We start from the raw sequence: 19480 nt of genomic DNA on the forward strand, positions 1-19480 counted from the left end.
AGTAACTACAACTTTTAAAACCTAAAACCTATTATATGTTAGTGCAAAATGCCAGATGAGTAGAACAGATTATGAATTTAGGGGCCCAGTGAAAGGTGACATTCCTGTTTTCCTGAGGACAAGAGATTGTAGGAGAAAGGTCAAAGGGTTTTAAGAAATATTTTTTGGATAGTACATTAGTTACAGTTCTCTAAAGAAACAGAACTAATAGGGATTGAAAAACCAGTAGAAAAATATATACATTTATTTCCCTGATGACGAATGATGTAGAGCATTTTTAAAAACATATACATAGCTGTGTATGTATATATATAGAAAATATATATACACTATTTTATATATGCTTGTGTTTGTGTATACACACACACACACACACACACACACACACACACATTTTCTATTGGTTTCCAATTAGTTTCCTATTAGTTTTGTTTTCTCTAGAGAATTGTAGCTAATGTACTATCCAAAAAATAATTCTTAAATCCTTTGGCGTGTGTATATGTGTGTGTATATATATGTTTTATTTATGTATATTTTTATATGTTCTCTCTCTATATATATATCATCCCATATTCTCCTGGATTGGAAAGTTACTGCTGAGAAATCTGCTACAGTCCAATAGGGATGCCTTTATATGTGGCTTAATGGTTTTTCCTTGCTGCTTGCTGCTTTCAGAATTCTCTTTGTCTTTTACTTTTGACAGTTTGATTATAGTATCATATATATAATATATATTATGTATAGTATATATTATATATAATATATATTATGTATAGTATATATTATATATAATATATATTATGTATAGTATATATTATATATAATATAATATATATTATGTATAGTATATATTATATATAATATAATATATATTATGTATAGTATATATTATATATAATATATTTTATATATATATATATACTCATTATATATATATATATATATATATATATATATATATATATACTCAGAGAAAGATTTTAGATTTTGGAGGATGATAGAGGCTAGAGATCCAGAGAAGAGTTTTATTTGCGTCTGAAATCATCTTTTTCTTAAGGCCTTCAACTAGTTGGACAAGGCCCACTCACATTATAGAGAGAAATCTGGTTTACTCAAAGTCTGTGATTTAAATTTTTACTTTTAATTAACACACAGTAATCGTACATATTTATGTGATGCAATATGATGTTTTGATACATGTATACATTGTGTAATGCTCAACTCAGAGTAATTAGCACATCCATTACCTCAAATATTTGTCATTTTTTTTGGTAGGAACATTCAAAATCTTTTCTTCTAGCTGTTTTGAAATATAAAATACCTTTATCTGACGATAGTTATCCCATTGTGCAATAGGATGCCAGAACTTACTCTTGCTTCTGAGTTATAACATTTACCTGTTGACTAACCTCTATTCTTCTTGACCCCGTACCCTCCCTAGTTTCTGGTAACTGCTGTTCTACTCATTGCTTCCATGAGATCAACTTTTTAAGATTCTGCATGTGATTGGGAACATATGATATTTGTCTGTGTCTGGTTTATTCCACTTAACATAATGTCCTCCAGGTTCAACCATGTTGTCACTAATGATGGGATTTTATTCTTTATATGGCCGAATAGTATTCCATTTTGTGTGTGTGTGTGTGTGTGTGTACACAACACTTTCTTCATTCGTCTGTTGTTGGACACTTCAGTTGATTTCACATCTTGGCTATAGTGACTAGTGCAGCAATGAACATGGGAGTACAGATAGCTCTTTGGCATATAAATTTGATTTCCTTTGGATATGTACCCTGTCGTATATGGGAGTATATCCCTATTGTAGGATTGGCAGATTAAATGGTAGTTCTATTTTTAACTTTTTGAGGAATCTTCATACTGTTTACCATAATGGCTGTACTAATTTACATTTTCACCAAAATATGTAAGGGCCCCCTTTTTTCTACACCTTTGCCAAATAATAAGCTTTCTAACTGAAATAAAATGATATCTCATTGTGGTTTTAATTTGCATTTCCCTGATGATTAATGATGTTGAGCATTTTTAAAATATACCTGTTAGGAATTTCTAGGTCTGTTGCCCATTTTTAAATTGGATTATTATTACTATTTTTTATTATTGAGTTGTTTGAGGTCTTTAAATATTACACCATTGTCATACGTACATGCCCAGAAATTTATCAGTTATTTTTTCTAAATTATCCAATTTGTTCATACACAGTTGTTTATATTAGTCTCTCATGATCCTTTGTATTTCTGTGGTATCAGTTGTGATGTTTCCTTTTCACCTCTGATTTTATTCATGTGAGTTACCTCTCTTTTTTTTTTTATTAGTCTAGCTGAAGCTTTGTTGATTTTGTTTATTTTTTTAATGAACCAATTCTTTGTTTCATTAATTTTTCTTTGTATTTTTTTGGTCTCTATTTTGTATATTTCTGCTCTGATCTTCATTGTTATTATTTCTACTATTTTTACTATGTGATCTATTCTGGGGAATATTTTAAGTGCATTTGGGAAGAATGTATATTCTGCATCTGTTGAACAGAATGTTCTGTAAATGTCTGTTAGGTCCATTTGGTCTACAGTGCAGTTTAAATCCAATGGTTTCTTTGTGATTTTCTGTCTGGATGATCTGTTTATTGTTGAGAGTTGGATGTTGAAGTCCATTACATTTTTATCTCTCCCTTCATATCTATTAATATTAGATTTATATAGTTACATTTTCTAGTGTTGAGTGTATATATACATATTTACAATTATGTATGTATACATATACATAACTACAATTATATCCTCTTGCTGAATATATTCCTTTATCATTATATAATCTTTATTTTTTGCTTTTTATTTTTTTTACAATTTTTGACTTAACTTCTGTGTCACCTAAGTATAGCTACTCCTACTTGCTTTAAGTTTCTGTTGGCATGGAATTTTTTTTTTTCCATTCCTTCACTATCAGTCTGTATGTGGCCTTACAGGTGAAGTGAATCTTGTAGGCAGCAAATATTTGGTTCTTGTTTTTTATTCATTCAACCCTGCTATATCTTTTAATTGAAGAATTTAATCCATTTACATTCAAGGTTATCGAAAGGCAATGACTTACTCCTGCCATTTTGTTGACTGTTTTCTGGTTGTTTTATAGAGCCTTTGTTCCTTTCTTCCTCTCTTGCTGTTTACCTTTGTATTTAAGTAGGGATTTTTTGGTGCTAAGCTTTAATTTTATGCTTTCTAATTTGTGTTTCTGCTGCAATTTCTTTCCTTGTGGCTACTGTGGCATTAATATAAGAAATCTTATAATTATACTATCTTAAGCTGATAATAACTTAACTTTGATTGCATAAAAATACTTGCATGTTCTTCACATGTACCCCAAAACCTAAAATGCAATAATATATATATATATATATATATAAAATACACTTTTACCCTCTTTCACAACTTACATTTTTTATTGCCTTAATTTATTATGTATTGTGTGTTCCTTAACAACTAATTTTAGCTGTAGTTATTTTTAGAGCATTTTAACTTTTAAACTTTATGTTAGAGATTTGAAATATTTACATAGCACCATTACAGCACTGGAGTAGTCTCTTTTTGTTGTTATTTGCTTGCTTTGTTTTTCTGAGTTGCAGTTTTCTTTATAATAACTATCCTCCTTTTGCTTTCACCTGTAGTACTCCTTCAGCATTTCCTGTAAGGTTGATCTAGTGGTGATAAATTCCCTCAGCTTTTATTTGTTCAGGAAATACATTTTTTTCTTCATCATTTATTAAATAAAGATTTTCTGGGCATAGTATTATTTACTGATAGGTTTTAATGTTCTTTCAGCACTTTGAAAATATCATCCTATTTTCTCTTGGACTGAAAGTTACTGCTGAGAAATCTGCTATAGTCCAATAGGGATGCCTTTATATGTGGCTTAATGGTTTTCCCTTGCTCTTTTACAATTCTCTTTGTTACTTTTGAGAGTTTGATTATAGTGTACCTCAATGTAAACTTTTGGGGTTTAATCTATTTGGAAACCTTGGAGCTTCCTAGATCTGGATGTCCATATCTTTCCCAAGACTTTGAAAGTTTTCAGCTGTATTTTGATAAATTTTCTATAACTCTCTCTAGTAATCCTAAAATCCAAATATTTGTTCACTTAATGGTGTCCCATAAGTTCTGCAAGCTCTCTTAATTCTTTTTCTATTTTTTTTTTTTACCACCCCTTGACTGGAATATTTTGAAACATCTGTTCCTAAGTTTAGAAATTCTTTTGCTTGACCTAGTCTGTTGCTGAAGTGCTCGGTTGTATTTTTTTATTTCTTTCATTGAATTCTTACCTCCAAGATTTTTGTTTGGTTCTTTTAATGCTGTCTGTCTCTTTGTCGAATGTCTCATTCAGATCATGAATTGTTTTACTGATTTATTGGATTGTTTCTCTGTATTCTCTTATATCTCATTGAGTTTCCTTAATATCATTTTGAATTCCTTTTCAGGTATTTTGTACATTTAGTTTCTCTTTGGAGTCTGTTGCTGCAGAATCATTGTGTTCCTTTGGAGGTGTCATGCTTTCATGCTTTTTCATGTCCCTACTTTGGTATCTGAACAACCAGTGGAGCAGTGGCCTCTTCCAGTTTTACTGATTAGCTTTCATAAGAAAACATGTTTTTCCATAGATGGGCCCTAGGTTATCAGTTGGTAGGCTGAATTGGCTTTGGTTCTGGGTGAATGAAGTAGTATAGTCTCAGTGTGGTTTCTTACGTATAATCCAGGTAAGCAATGTCTTTGAGAGCCTCAGTGGCCTATGCTGTGGCATTTTGTGACACAGATTTGCTGGACATAGAGTTGGTTCTCAGGTTGATAGGGCATGTGCACAGTTAATCTGTTGATTCAGGGCAGCTTTGCCAGCAGTGGGGCCACCAGGCTAGTTCTCAGGCAGAAGGTGCACAAAACCATGTGGTGGTCTAGCTGGCTCCCTGGTGGGCCTGCCAGTGGCAGGAACACAAGCCTTTCTCAGACTGGAGGTGTGCAAAAGTCTGTAGTGGTTCAGCTGGCCCAGGGTTGGTAGTCCCTGCTGTCCTGTTCGTGGAGTAGAGCTTAATGCTGTTGATTCTATGTATCTATAGGGTCAGCTCCTCATGAAGAAGAATATCTGTTTCAATAAGACTGTGAAGAGCTGGTTCCAAATACTCTGCAGTCGTTTAGGGTATGATTACCTTCAATTTGAGGCTGATTCATCAAAGCATAAGGAAAGAGAGAGAAGAGAGGCATGTTCTCCCACATTTTTATGAACTCTTTTGGATTCTGTGCATTGAGAACATGGAGTCATTTCAAAACCTTGGGTCTACATATCTCCTTAGTGGCAAGAGCAGTGACTGGTAGGAAATTCAGGTGATGAGAGAAACAAAAAAAAGGCCCAGCAAAGTGTCCAGCGCTAGGCAGTGGTACCTTGATAGGAGCTATTTTAGTTTAGTGAGCACTAGCTGTTGTAATGGATGAACTATCTATTCTCAGTGATTTGTAACACTCTCTTTGAGGTCTTTTAAGACATAGGATTCTTCTGTCTTGGGACTCAAAGTCATTTGTGTGCAGAGAGTGGAGAAGGAGAGCGCTTAGAGCAGGCATCCCCAAACTTTTTACACAGGGGGCCAGTTCACTGTCCCTCAGACCGTTGGAGGGCCGCCACATACTGTGCTCCTCTCACTGACCACCAATGAAAGAGGTGCCCCTTCCTGAAGTGCGGCGGGGGGGCCGGGTAAATGGCCTCAGGGGGCTGCATGTGGCCCGCGGGCCGTAGTTTGGGGATGCCTGGCTTAGAGGATCACATGTAACATATGACCAGGATTGCAAGAGGCACACATCATCTCTGCTTTCTACTGTCTGGACCTTAATCACATAGCCATATCTGATTTCAAGGCAGACCGTGAGGTGCAGTCTAGTTCTTTTCCTAGAAAGAATAAACTCATTAGGTGATCAGCTGGCTATTTCTACCACAGGAGGAAATGTTGTTATAGGTAGACCACTTAACTTTGGACAGAGGTAAAAACAATAGAGTTGGCCGGGCGCGGTGGCTCAAGCCTGTAATCCCAGCACTTTGGGAGGCCAAGGCGGGTGGATCACGAGGTCAAGAGATCGAGACCATCCTGGTCAACATAGTGAAACCCCGTCTCTACTAAAAATACAAAAAATTAGCTGGGCATGGTGGCGCGTGCCTGTAATCCCAGCTACTCAGGAGGCTGGGGCAGGAGAATTGCCTGAACCCAGGAGGCGGAGGTTGCGGTGAGCCGAGATCGCGCCACTGCACTCCAGCCTGGGTAACAAGAGCGAAACTCCGTCTCAAAAAAAAAAACAAAAACAAAAACAAAAAAACAATAGAGTCAGAGCAGGAAAGGTAAAAAAGAGCTGAAGTTCTGTGTGGCCACCAGAAATGCCCTGGTATCTCCAGAAGTAGCTGTAGGAGGATCCAAAGGAAGCTAGTAGTTCACTGAATAGAGTCAGGAACCATAACAGCTCTTATACTGGACACTAGCATCCTCATCCTTCCCTGTGTGTCAGAATTGGGATCTCCAGAAGCATATTGTAAGGCAGTATGATGTGTGGGATATTTGTAAGGAATTAACACCATAGAAAGGAAGAGTAGAAAGTAGGATTGAATAGAGGAAAAGTTCAAACTGTTATGTGCCCACAAAGCCTCTTTGGCCAACTCCACAGGTACATTAGGAGCACATATGGCCCATCAAACTTCCCATGGTGGGCTGAAATTATACATTCTGTAATTATTTATTGGCTGTGGGCTGATGTAGGAAGAACATGCCCCTGATATGCAGCTTTGTGCAGCTGAGGCAAATGTTAAAGGAGCCAATTCTAAGGGCTGGGGCAATGAGTCCTTGGTTGCAGAGGGATCTAGAAAGGTCATCATTCTGTCCCCTCACTATAATTTTAGTTCACTGCTACTGTATAAAGCAGTGGTCCCCAGACTTTTTGGCACTAGGGACTGGTTTCATGGAAGACAATTTTTCCATGGGTAGGGGTCGGCGGGTGGATGGTTTCAGGATAAAACTGTTCTGTCTGAGATCATCAAGCATTATTTAGATCAGGCGTCCCCATACTTTTTACACAGGGGGCCAGTTCACTGTCCCTCAGACCATTGGAGGGCCACCACATACTGTGCTCCTCTCACTGACCACCAATGAAAGAGGTGCCCCTTCCTGAAGTGTGGTGGGGGGCCGGATAAATGGCCGTAGTTTGGGGACGCCTGATTTAGATTCTCCTAGGAGCACTCAACCTAGATCCCGGGCGTGCACAATTCACAATAGGATTCGTGATCCTGTGAGAATCTAATGCCACCACTGATCTGACAGGAGGCAGAGCTCAGGTGGTAGTGCTTGCTCATCTGCTGCTCACTTCCTGCTGTGAGGCTCAGTTCCTAACAGACAACACCAGCTTGCAGCCTGGGGATTGGGGACCCCTGGTCTAGAGTAATGCAAAACATCCCTTCTCTGTTTCTGAGGCCTGACCCTTAGGTATTTACAAACAGCCAGCTTGCCTACTACATTTCACTTGTAATCACACCTGGAGGCCATTCACACATATTTAGTTTAGTTTAAGCATGTTCAGATATGTTACCTGTTCCTCCTTGAAAGACTTCCTGGTTACCCTTTGTGGCTGTTTGTTCACCATTCTTGTATGGGTCTTTGAAGCTGAGGGCTTGAACAATTCCTACAGTGCAAGTGGTCAGAATCCCTCTCCCTCCAAACCCAATGACAGTGTCCCTTTAGTAGGATTAAGGTACCATGAGGGCCTTTGCTTTTTAAATTAGGCTGACATAGAGCTTAGTAACTATAAGTTCCCCCTTATCCTGCCTCTATTTATCATTAATATGTTGAACTTCTCAGCTGGTGAAGGATAAAATAGTTGATAGCAAATGAATTAGATATCAATTAATTTCTAAAGCAAACCTAATGGGCATTTAAGAAGAGAATTTAATGTCTCATTTACTCTCTATAGCTATCTTGTTAAATGCCAATTAAGTATCTAAATATTTCCTACAAGCTTAATGAATTATAATAAGTAAAAGTACCACTTTTTTCTAGGATCTTGGCACTCTTGACTTCTAGTGCAATGATATTAGACTTTTTTTTCCTTGTCCTGTTTATGATACAGATAAAATAGACTCCAACCTTCTTAATTAGCATTATGTACCTTATTTAGCAATAAAGTACTAAATTTATAGTCAATTCTGAATATAAAAAATGTCAAAATACATGCAGCTAGAGAACATATGAGTAATGGGATTTTTACTTGAAAATAAAGTGAGCACTACTGAAGTGTTACCTAAAATGAATGCCTAATGGTTCAACTTCTTAATGCCTGCCTCACTTCATCCTCTCACTGATACCATTTCTAAACACCAAGGCAGAGAACTTATTAGCAGACCCATATATGAATTAATGGGGCGTGTTGTTGTGATTGATATGGTATAAGAAAACCTAAAGGCAGCAGTGGGGCAGGATTCCATCATACAAAATGGGGAAGGTTAGGGAGGCCTGGCCTGGGATATAGCCCTTCAAGGTTTTCTCTGCCATTCTGGGAGAATAGCATGATCCTTATATTTGCTCTGCCAGGCTTTGATATCTAACAGCGCCCTGTGAGATTGGGGAGGATTAGCAGCAGATATTTAGGTTGCAGGTTTAATGAACTATTGTTTCACTCCAGAGAGGGCTCTGGTTGTCAGTGGGAGATGCAGACAGCAAAGAAGCAGCCCCTGAAAGTGAGGGTTTGGGTGGGACTGCAGTGGAAAGATGTGGAGTACTGGCCAGTACGTGAGTAGCACAGCACGCCTGAGCAGTTAAATCTGGTAACGTCTCAGTTACATCATGAGTTATGTATGGATGTCATTCAGCTCAGGCCATGGAGTGGAGGTCAAGGATATGAAATTTCGGATCAAATAGACCTTGCCACATACTTGTCCTATGAGCTCGTTTATTTTGAAGATTTTTAAAAAGAATTTACTTAAAGCATGCAATATAATGCTTACCAAATAGCACACATTCAGTAAATGCCCTTATTATTAGAGTGGCTAACAATGATAATAAAAATATTAAGGATGATGAAGTTACCTTATTTCTGTTTCTGAGAGTGTGTCTGATTTGTAGACTATCTGTTTGATAGCACTTCCTTCCTTATGAAAGTTAGTTAATGATTCAGTTCCTTCCTAATGAAAGTTAGTTCAGTACAATCTGAAGCATATACAAATTCCATGCAGAGCATTGGCATGCCTGTTCTGATAACATAGCCACTGCATGCAACATTCACATCATGACCCCAGGAGAAAAAAAAAAAATCCATCATTTCTTCCAGAGAACAAAGGGAACACTAGATCATGGTTACATGTGGCCATAGCTACTTCTCAAATACCTTGTTCAGAAAATACCTTGTTCCAAATACACACTGCAAGGCTGAGGAGGACTCTTGCAACTGGGCACAGGGGTACAAATACCACCTCATTTCCCAAGGACAGCTCCACTCTTGAATGAAGCCATTCATCCTGGCCCTACACAATTACTGTCACTTACACAAACAGTTATGGGGCATTCAGATGATAAATGCTAGGCAGCCATCCAAGTCACGTTTCTGAAAAATATTTTTATTACAGGAAAATGCTCATGATGTAGCATTAAAAAGGGGGAGGAAAGCAGGAAACCAATCAAAAGCAGCAGAGAAAATAACTAGTATATATCTCTGAGTTAGACTTAGCCTCCTTTCTCTCACCTCCAGGCTTGCCTCAGGAAAATGTAAGACAGAAATCAAAAAGAGATAAAGGTTCAACTCCATATGCATCAACAGGCAATACTGGCCTTTACTGTGATGGTTCCTTTTGGATACTGAGGAGGAGGTTTTGCTAATCATGGGAAAAGTTCCTAAAATTCCCTTCTCAATAGCTTTCTCCTAAAGTCCAATACCCTCCAGTAGCTGGTCAAATTTTTGCTCTTGTCTCTCTCTTTTTGTCTCCAAAATATTGTAATTCCTGAGTTTCTTTGTTCATGCCACTATCCATTCTGTCTAACCTCCTCCATTTTCCTCTCCTCTAATTTTTTTCTTCTTCCAGTTATCTCTATGTGTAGGTCAGGACATAAGTAAGTGAAGATTTGAGCCGCAAAACCTGGATTTGAAGCCTGCCTCTGAAATTGCCTAGTTAGATAATCTTGGGTGAATTTCTTAATCTCTCTGCCTCAGTTCCACACCTGTATAATGAGGATGATAATGCTAACATGCAGTCTCTTGGGGTGCTTTTCATGATTAAGTAAGTCAGTTTATATGAATTACATAGAACATTTTTTGGCTTAAGAACTGAATAAATGTTCACCACTATTATTACCATCATCATAATCATATGGATTAATTGACCTTCCCTCCACCTTCTTCAGGCTTTTCCTCCACTCATTATAATGGCTTTTCTCCTAACAAAAAGGTGGAGGGAGGATTTGCAAATAATTCTTACTTAACATATATTTAAACCCTGTCATATTATGTAAAAGTATGTCTGCATGGAAATAAATATGTGATAAGCAGAATAGTGGTCCCCCAAAGCTGTCTATGTCTTAATATCAGGAAGCTGTGAATATATCACCTTATTGCCATATATGGTGAATTTAAGGATCTGGAGTTGGGGGAGATTATCCTGGAGAGCCCAGCATAATCACAGGGGTCCTTACATGTGAAAGAGGAAAGTAGGAGATTCAGAGAAGGAAGCAGAGATCAAGTGCTGTCATTGCTGAATGGGGCCATGAGCCAAGGGATATGGGCAGCCTCTAGAAGTTGGAAAAGGCAAGGAACAGTCCTCCCCTGGAGACTCCAGAAGGAATGCAACCCTGCTAACACCTTGACTTTAGCCACGTAAGACCCGTTTTTAGACTTTTCACCTCTAAAGCTATAAGATAAATTGCTGTGTGGTAATTTGTTACAGCAGTAATAAGAAATTAGTAAAGTGTCAAAACTATAGCTAAAAAAAATATGTATACAGCATGGATTTCTGAGAAGTTTTTCTTTTCTTTTTCTTTAAACTCTCTCTGCCTTCCAAAATAAAAAGACAAATGCTAAGAAATGATAAATTACAGCTGTCTAACACATGCCAGCTCTGTTCTTATGCTGCTATAGAAAGAACCCAAGCAAGTGGATTTGGAGTCACTACTAATGCATGGTCATTGCCCATCCCTGAGCTTAACCATGGTTTCTGGCTGTTACATCACCTCCACCATACGCTTAAGCAGATGGATGGTGGAGACTTCTTCATTTGCTCAAGTTCTTTTTACCAATGAATCCCAAACTTTACTGTGTATATAAAGAATTTGGGGATCTTGTTAAATTGCAGATTCTCTCAATATCGTTAGACAGCAGGAAAATGCAAACTAAAATCTTAAATGGGTACCACCGTATACCACTTGAATAAGATGAAAATGACTAGCAAGTCACCAATAACACCAAGTGTTATTGAGAATGTGGTTCAACTTGACCTCACATATGCTACTAGTGAGAATGTAGAATGTATTTGAGAAACTGGTAGTTTCTTAAAAAGTTAAACATATATATAGCATGAGATCCAGCCATCCCACTCCCAGATCTGTACCCAAAAGAAATGAATTATGTTCTCACAAAAGCTCAAATATGAATATTTAGGCTGGGTGCAGTGGTTCATGCCTGTATTCTTAGCACTTTGGGAGGCCAAGGTGGATGTATCATTTGAGGTCAGGGGTTCGAGACCAGCTTGATCAACATAGTGAAACCCCGTCTCTACTAAAAATACAAAAATTAAGGCCGGGCATGGTGGCAGGCACCTGTAATCCCAGCTACTCTGGAGGCTCAGGCAGTAAAGTGGCTTGAACCCGGGAGGCAGAAGTTACAGTGAGCCAAGACTGCATCACAGCACTCTAGCCTGGGTGACAGAGCAAGACTCCATCTCAAAAAATAAAAAAGAATATCCACAGCAGCTTTATTCATAGTAGTTAAAATCTAGAAAGAATGCAAGCAGCTATCAACTGGTGAATGCAGAAACAGAACGTAGCACATGCACGCAGTGGACTGTTACTCAGCAACAGAAAGAAAGGAGCCACTGACATACCAGAACAACATGGGTGAATTGTAAAAGCATTACTCGGAGTCAAAGAAGCCAGACCCAAAGAGAGTATACTATATAATTTCACTTATAAAAAATATCAGCTCATCTCCAGTGATACAAAATAAATTGGTGATTACCTGGGGCCAGGGCAGAGGGAAGGAATGGATGTGAAGAAGAGCAAAGGATGACTGGGGGCAATTGAACTTTTCCGTGTTTTGATGGCCATGGTAGCTTAATGAGTATAGACAACTATCAAAATGCATCAGATTTTACACTTTATGTGGTTTATTATATATAGATTATACGTCAGCTAAGTAGACAAAGAAAAAATAAAGCTGATTCATAGGTCTGGGCTGGGCAGGCAAGTGTACATTTCTAGCAAGTCCGCAGTTGCTGCAGAAGTACTGGGTCCCAGGACTACACTTGAAATAGTAAGGCTTTAGAATATCTTTGCTTCACCTTCTTTACTTGCAGGAGATACATTTGTGTCCAATTTTGCTAAGAAAGTAAAGGCCTTGGCTGGGCGTGGTAGCTCAGGCCTGATAATCCCAGCAGTTTGGTAGGCTGAGGTGGGGGATCACCTGAGGTCAGGAGTTTGAGACCATCCTGGCCAGCATGGAGAAACCCCATCTCTACTAAAAGTACAAAAATTAGCCATGAATGGTGGCAGGCACCTGTGATTCCAGCTACTCAGGAGGCTGAGGCAGGAGAATCACTTGAACCTGGGAGGTGGAGGTTGCAGTAAGCTGAGATCACGCCTCTGCATTCCAGCCTGAGAGACAAGAGCAAGACTCTGAAAAAATAAATAATAAATAAATAAAAGGTCTTGGGTAAGGAAATACCTTGAATGTCTCTTCCCTACCCTCTGTAACTATAAATCCACTTGTGCAACAAGTTGAATATATGTAAGAAAGAAATACTTCAAAACGTACTTCTTCTGCTTTTATTGTAACCTTACCAACCCCACAATTCACCTTTTAATGATGACATTTGCTTGAGATTCACATTGAAGCACGTGTGATTAGCAACAAAAAAAATTACATTGGGATTTTTGTACTTTCACTCTAAGTCTTTGAGCAAATTTCTAACCTTTGCTTAAAACATCAATTTTTAGGCATGATTAGAAGACAATTGAAATGGAGGGGGCACAGAAACAATACAATTAATACTTTTTGACCCATGAGGGATTAGAAATAGAAAGGATGCTGGCCACCTCATGCTCTTACTCAGTGATACTCATCTGCACATTGGACAAACTTGGGTTTCTCTGAAAGAGGTGAGGTATCCATATGTAAAAGAATCCTTGGCATTGATACAAATCCTTCACCAATCTTCACATACTTAAATAGCACTCTGTGAAGAACAAAGCTTCCTTGCAAAGCAGTTTCTAGGCAGTCTTCAAGGCTGTCTCTCTAGAGACAGAATTTGTTTCAGTTGTAGTCCATGTGCAATCCAGGCACATGTCTCAACAAAATAATCAATTAAAATAGATTGGGACCTTTAGAAAGATGGTAGTTGAAATGATGGATGCTGTTTAAATTCCAAATTCCTTGTGTCCTGGCCAAAAAAAAAAAAAAAAATGCAACAAACAAATGAACAAACAAAAACACTAGAAAAAGTGGTCGGTATGGCTATGATAGCTATAATGTTCTCTAGATTTTATGAACCTGTCTAACCTTTTATCTCAGTATCTTTAAGATATTATTAAAGCATTGAGAAGGGAGCTTTAATTGCTGACTTTTCAACTGCATTTATTCAAAACTTATACTATAAAGAAATGTTCTGCCTTAAGTATCAATATTGCATCCATGGTGTATCTGTTCCTCTAGCTGTTTTCTCCTACAGTGTCATTTCATACCTTCATAGAAACATGGAGAATTTAGAAATGATGGCCTTCTCCAGTACAGTCGAGTTTTATCTATATTACTTGGTGTTTAGCACATTGTAGCTGTTCAACAAATGTTTGATTTCTTACAGAATAGTAGTTTGACTTTGAAAGATTTTAAAAACAATCTTTTTAATCTGGTGCAAGCTTGGACAGGAAGATTGCTAAGGCCTAGTTCAGAGGCAGAATGACTGAACCAGCCTTTCTATGTGTGTCACACACAACTTTGTTTTCCTGTCCAAAAAAGTAAAAACAGAGTCACCGGCTAAATGGTTTCCTAAATGTCCCCTCTCCTCTGATCCTCATGACTTTATGAAACAAGCCACAGCAAAACTCTAAAGCTAAACGAACGTGAAATAACCCAGGGCTTGAACTTGTCGCATGACGTTGCTTTAAATTTTAATGCGAGCTCAGGAATAGATTTGTGAACAGCAAGGTAAAGCAAAGGCCATGAAATATTGATTCTGTACATTTTCTTATGCATTTTTATTCTTCAATTTAGTAAATTTTTCATCTCGCCTGCACTTAGAGGTTGCCTATGAAGCTGTTACTACCAATTGTATTAGCTGTTGTAAATAAATAATCGTCACTAGAGCTGTTTGCATGATGAGAGGTGGACAGGACCTGCTCCTTGTGAGCACTGACTTTCCACAGCCCAGCCAAGAAGGATGAAAGGGGTGGCCACATTTTGTCTAACAGCACAGTAGCAGACACTTTCTAGAGGAAGGGAGGTTTTAAATAAAGCAACAATGAAGAACTCTAATGTTTCATGAGAGACTAAACCACCATTGTGACAATCATCCATTTTGGTCAAAAAGAAGGCAGAATTTTTTTTTAAATTACAGAACATCAGGATAGAGTTTCATAACATGCATGCTTCTTGGAGATTCCCTAATATCATGACTCTATGTTAGAGAAATTAAAAGTGCTAGACTTTTATTACTAGCCCTCATTTTTGTATATGCATAAAAAGTAATATTTGAAACCCTGTCTCTACTAAAAAGACAAAAAAATGAGCTGGGTGTGGTGGTGCATGCCTGTAGTCCCAGCTACTCGGGAGGCTGAGACAGGTGAATTGCTTGAACCGCGGAAGGCGGAGGTTGTAGGAAGCCAAGACTGTGCCACTGCACTCCAGCCTGGGTAACAGAGCGAGACTCTTTTTTTTTTTTTTTTTTTTTTTTTTGAGACAAAGACTTCAGTTGACCAAAGAACAGACTCTTCCCCTGAGTTCCAAATTTCTTATTCCACCTTTCCTGTTATGTTCTGAAACATAACAGGTAATGAGAGAGGATAAAATCAGGCTAATATTTAGCATTGAAATAGCTAAATATATCTCTTCTTATTTTATCAGAAATTTTGTCAACCTGTTAGGCAAATAATAGACTCCCTAATTTCTAGCTTTCTCCATTTTATATTTCTTAAAGCTATATACTATGTAGATGAGTTTAACTCTGCTTCTGATGTCTCCACCTGCCAAGAAAGAAGCAAAATGGCAGGAGAATAAAGAACTCCAGTGGGTTGTTACCTGCATTTTCAGTTTGGCATTCCTTATAATAGTGTTTAAATAATTTTAAATTGATCACTGGTATGTTTCTCTGCTTACTTTTAATTCCTGAAACACTTGATTTATATGCCATCTAAAAAAAGAAATTCTACAAGGAGTCTAAATGGGTTGTTATCCCCCTAAGTTTAGTAGCTTTTGTGCTTGTTCAATAAGTCTACATTTGGTAGGGGGGCGCAATCTTATATTTGTTCATTGAAAATCACTGAATATTATTGACTTGAGCCATATATTTTACACAAGTATGTCTTCATCTGCAAAATACTTGTACCTCAAGACAAATATAGCACAAGCAAAGTATAGCAAGATGTATCAAGTAAATCTAACTCCCAGATGCTTGGATTAAACAACAGTATGAGCACAGACATCTTTCTCCTCTCCATTTCTAGCCAAGTGTCTATTAAAGAATTAACAAAGATACAGAATAGGCAGAGAATACCTTAGAACAAGGGAATGGTCCAATAAAATGGGAGGCTTAGAGAAAGTTTTGGTAGATATAGTGCAGAAGGCAACAAACAGGAATATAGAAAGAGTTCAACTTGCAACTCTTTCCTAAGAAAAGGTATTATCACCTGGAAGAAGATACAAAGGCTCATGCACTTATCTGGAGGGGTAAGAACTGGGTACATGGGTGGGCCATATGATAGATGGTGACCTCATAATTTGGGCTCCACTTGACCTTCAAGAATTGGCATTATTTGTAGCAGTAAGACTTTGAGTGTCCAGAATTAGAAAGGCAGCAACTCGATGAAGAAATGAGTCAAAATAGTGAGGACTTGTACATGAAAAAAGAACTTAGAGCTTAGCCTGGGGGAAATCATTAAGTCTTCCCAATTTGGGGTAGAATGTCCAGAGAGCTCCTGTGGTCGATGCCCTGATTCTGTGACCAGCACGAACAAAGATCAGAAGCTTCTGAAACCAGTGACTTTAGGGAGAGCTAGTATTCAAGTTGCTGCTAGATCAAAGAAAACTCTTTCAGGGTTACAGAAGCATTTCCTCCATGTATGAAGTGAGAGCACCAGGAAAGAGCCTGGACATAGCCAAAGTTTATATTGGAGTAGAGTTTGTGCCAAATACCAAGTGAATACAAAACATAGAGCTGAGAGCAGTAGCTTCACCATGCATGGAAAGAATTGCTGCAGAGATAAATACTCCTGTGAATGCTACTCAGAGCGCAGACTTCCTCCCAGCTCCCCTCTGACTGCTCAGTAACAATGAGAATGTTGTAAATTTACACCAAAGAAACCCTCTAGTTTGAGATCTGAGAAGCCAAGAACAACTAAGGGTAACCAGAAGGGGAAGGAAAGACAATTTACTCAAAATGTTTATGGAAAAACACCAGCCCTGCTTACACATCTCATCACTTAAAGATGAACAACTAAAACAACACTAGCACCAGTACTATGAAAAATCTCGAAATATGAAATGTTGAGAGAATGCATGCAATATGCAAAAAACATAATACAAAAAGAGACAATGTCAAGTATGTCTTCTTGTGCCTTTAATACTATTTGAGAAATTAGGGGTTCTGTGAAACCAGAGATGAAAAACGGGATAATAAGATTTAAGCAGAAGAGAGATAGGCAAACCATAGGCAGTTTTAAAAAGAAAGCTAAACTATATAAGGGAGAGGAATGCAAGACTGAGTTCAGTCCCTATTTTAGAAACCTTAAAGAAAGGATACTGCAAGAATCAAATAAGTATCGTGGAGTACAAATCAATCAGGCTTGACTGGAGTAGAGAGGAAAAGGTCAGAAAGGTGATGAGAAAAAGGATGCTAGGAATGGGAGACTAGAACATAGAACAGACCTAATTTGTCTCTGAAAAAGATCCCAAAAGAAAAAGAGGAAGCAGAAATCAGAGATATAACAGAAGAAACTTCCCTGAATGAAAAACGGATTCCATGGAAAGTCTACCATGTGCCATAGAGCATTAATGAATACAAAGGAACACCTAGATATATATTGTCAATTTCTTTTTATCTTAAGGAAAAACAAAGAATATGGAAAACATAAAAAGAAGAGAAGGTTGCTAAATGGGAAGAATGGGATATCCGTCTAGCTCCAAACTCCTTTTATTCCACGAGATGTTAGGAAAAAATGGAGCAATGTCTATGGAACTAAGAGTAAGAAGGTGGGATCTAGGAATTCTAAACTTAGGCCAGATTCTGTTCATATATAAAAACAAGAAGAAAAACTAAAGGAGGTAAAAGAGAGAGAGAACTGTTTTTCAGATATGTATGGGCTCCAAAACCCAAGTTAGTCTTATATTTTCTTCTTAAAAGTTGTATCAAATTTGCTTTATACTGGAATTGGTTTTGGTGGATGAGAAGAGGCAGGAATTTTGAGTTCCTTTTTCTCATCTGGATAACCACACTATTGCTGACTTGGTCCCATTTATGACATTTTCCATCCTTTCCCCAATGATTTAATAATTTTTAATGCTCCTTATACTATATACAAAGTTCCCTTATATGTATGGGTCTACAGTTATGCTGTCCATTTTGTTTCATTAATCAATTCATTCATCACTGTATTAAGACTACATTAAATACTAATAAAGCATAGAATAAATTCTGATATTTGATAGACCTAGTCATTCTTCATTTTTTTTTCTTTTTAATTTCAGCATTTTATTTCTGGTGGTCAATAAGAAATGATTTTTTAGTCTGCTATTTGTAAAACTTTTCTTCAAATAATATATTTTTAAAATTTTTTGTAGTTATATACCAGGTATATGTATGAGGCATATGGGATAGATATTTTGATACAGGCATTACAAATTTTAATAATCACTTAAAAGGGGTATCCATTCTTTTTTTTCCAATTTCTCCTGGCAATTTAAGAATTTATAAAAGTACATTTTTGGCTTTTGATTGGAATTAATAATTAAGGTGGGGATGTCTTTGTGATACTGAGTACTCCTGTGACATGTCATTCCATTTGTTCAGTTTTTTTGTGTTCTAATAACTGTCTATAATTTTCTCTATGAATATTTTCCACATATTTTTTAAGTTCCTGCTACGTATCTAATTGTTCGTTGTAATTGTAAATGCTGTATTTTTTTGAATTTGCTTTCTATTTGATTTTGCTGATATATAAGAGGAGTATTGAATTTTTGGATTTAACAGATTTGATGATTTTTTTAGTGATAAATAGGGTTTTTCAACTTTTATGAATTTTCTATATATGCAAACATTATCCACAAATAATGACCCTTTTGACTCTTGCCCTCCATTTTCCACCTCTTTTGTTTTCATGCTTGATTGCATTGGTCATGACCTCCAGTGGAATTTTGAAGGGTAGGGGTGACTTTGTGATGTGTTTAACATGTTTTTTTCTGGGATCCTTGAATTTAGATTTAAGGCCTGGACAAGTCGTCTTTTCCCCCTAAGTCTCTAACTTCCTGAGCTCCAGAGTTTTCTTATGAAAAGAGAGAGAAAAGAAAGAGAAAGAAGAAAGAGGAGGAAAAGAAGAAGAAAGGGGAGAGGGAAGGGAAATAGGTAAAGAAGAGAAAGAGGAGGGGATGGGGAGGGGAGATGGGGGAAGATTCTAATCAATGTCCCGATACTACTACTTCTGTTTAACTCCAACCCATTCTTTTCGAAGCAGCCAGAAAAAAAAAAAAGTAAATTAGATCATGTCACTTCTTTTTGCAATGTTCAACAATACTAACACACACACACACACACACACACACACACACACACACACACACACAGAGCCTATAAAGATCTACTCCTGCCTACCTGCCCAGTCTCATCCCAAGCCACAGTTTCCTTTGGTCTCTGTATTCCAGCCACTCTGCTTCCTTCTCATTCTCAAATGTGCCCAGCTCTTTCTCACCGTATTACTCTCATGGACATTATTCACCCTGTCTGGAGGCTGCTGCCCTCCACTCTTCCTCTGACTAGCTTCACTTAGAATGTTGTGTCT

Source organism: Saimiri boliviensis, chromosome 9 (assembly GCF_048565385.1).
Source record: "Saimiri boliviensis isolate mSaiBol1 chromosome 9, mSaiBol1.pri, whole genome shotgun sequence".
NCBI lineage: Eukaryota > Metazoa > Chordata > Mammalia > Primates > Cebidae > Saimiri > Saimiri boliviensis.